We start from the raw sequence: 1497 nt of genomic DNA on the forward strand, positions 1-1497 counted from the left end.
GGGACGTATCTAGAACTAAAATACGTCTACATACATCTCCTTTTATCCATTTTGATGACAAGTAGTACTTCTTACCCAAAGGAACTTTATATCCAACAGACACAAAATATCCGTTCGACTGTTGGAAATTACTGATCTGATGTCGAAGTAATTGCTGCATCACCACCAAAACCCACCATTTCTTAAGCTAAAGTAGACCGAGGTAATCCCTATATTAGCATATTACTAAGATAAACAGAAGGCACTGTAGAAACATTTAGGACGTGAGTGGTCAATCTGAATGTGGAGGGACACCAGCTTAGCCCCGGCCAGCAGCTTGGGCAGAACTGTGAAGAAGGTCAGCTCTTGCACGTCGACATCGCCGGGATCCTTGCTGCTTGTCACCTCCATTTCCACCTTGACGGCGTCGGTCGTGCCTTTGGGCTCCCCCGGCGGGCTGTTCGCCCACAGCTTGGCCATGTAGTGCGGTAGTGGGGACACCCCCGCTCTGATGCAGATGACCGACACGGCGATAGGCGCGCCGATCTCAAGCATGCCGCCGACCAAGAAAAATGCGCGGCCGTCCTCCTCCACGAACAGCAAGAGCCGTGGCTCCGACAGTGGCACTTGCAGCTAGAGCACCTTGCCGTACTGGATCCTGTGCATGGGCATGGGATGCACGGTGCTGATGTGGTGGTAGAGCGCCGGTGGCGGGCCTTCGTAGCTGCAGACGGGCACGAGGCATTTGCAGGGCGAGAGCGGACACACGCTCTGGTGATCGGCGAGCTTGTGGTAAGTGACGTAGAGCCCACATCCTTCGTGCAGGCACTCCACCCTCACCGACGAAAGGACGGAGTCCACTGCAATGTTCCACACGTCGAAGCCACCGCCGCGCTCGCACTTCTGGCGCTGCCGCTGGTTCCTGGGGTGCTCGACGCGGCAGTCCGCACAGGCCAGGTGCCCTCCCTTGCATTGCAGAAATCAATCGAACAACACATCAATCAAGAAACCTGCCGAACGGACGAGGTGTATTCGAACCTCATACACTGGAGGCGTCAAGGGGCGGAGGCACAAGGGGCAGTGGAGCATGGGGATGTCCATCGAGACCTTAGAGAGCTCCATCATCGGGTCCTGTTCGGTCTGCATGATCTCGCCCTCCTCGTGCACAACCATCTCTCGACTTGGGCCGGGGCATTACAAAGCTTTACCGTCACATATTTTATACTACTTCAAGGTGCGTTAAATCAACACATGCAAGTATCAAAAGGAGAGTCATGGCATGCATGCATGTGTTGTAATAATGCATCGATAAACGCAAATTATTGAAATATATCGAGTGCAGTGCTTTGATGTGTCGCGTCAACTCGTACACCAACGAGAAGTTTGATTATCCTCTCCCTCGCGGACTTAACTGCACCTGCCTTTGGCTGTATGACAGGTTGGCCACCCACCTGTCGGGCCCACCTGTCATACACGCAAAGGCAGGAGAGTCCCTCCCTCGCCCATGAGCGTGGTGGC

The 1497-nt window shown here is 54.0% G+C and overlaps 1 pseudogene; it reads right to left on the reverse strand.

Moving 5' to 3' along the window:
* Positions 1 to 276: 276 nt before the first annotated feature.
* Positions 277 to 1101, reverse strand: LOC123065463 (E3 ubiquitin-protein ligase SINA-like 10; annotated as a pseudogene).
* Between the last annotated feature and the right edge of the window lie 396 nt (positions 1102 to 1497).

This window comes from Triticum aestivum, chromosome 3B, assembly GCF_018294505.1.
Source record: "Triticum aestivum cultivar Chinese Spring chromosome 3B, IWGSC CS RefSeq v2.1, whole genome shotgun sequence".
Lineage (NCBI taxonomy): Eukaryota > Viridiplantae > Streptophyta > Magnoliopsida > Poales > Poaceae > Triticum > Triticum aestivum.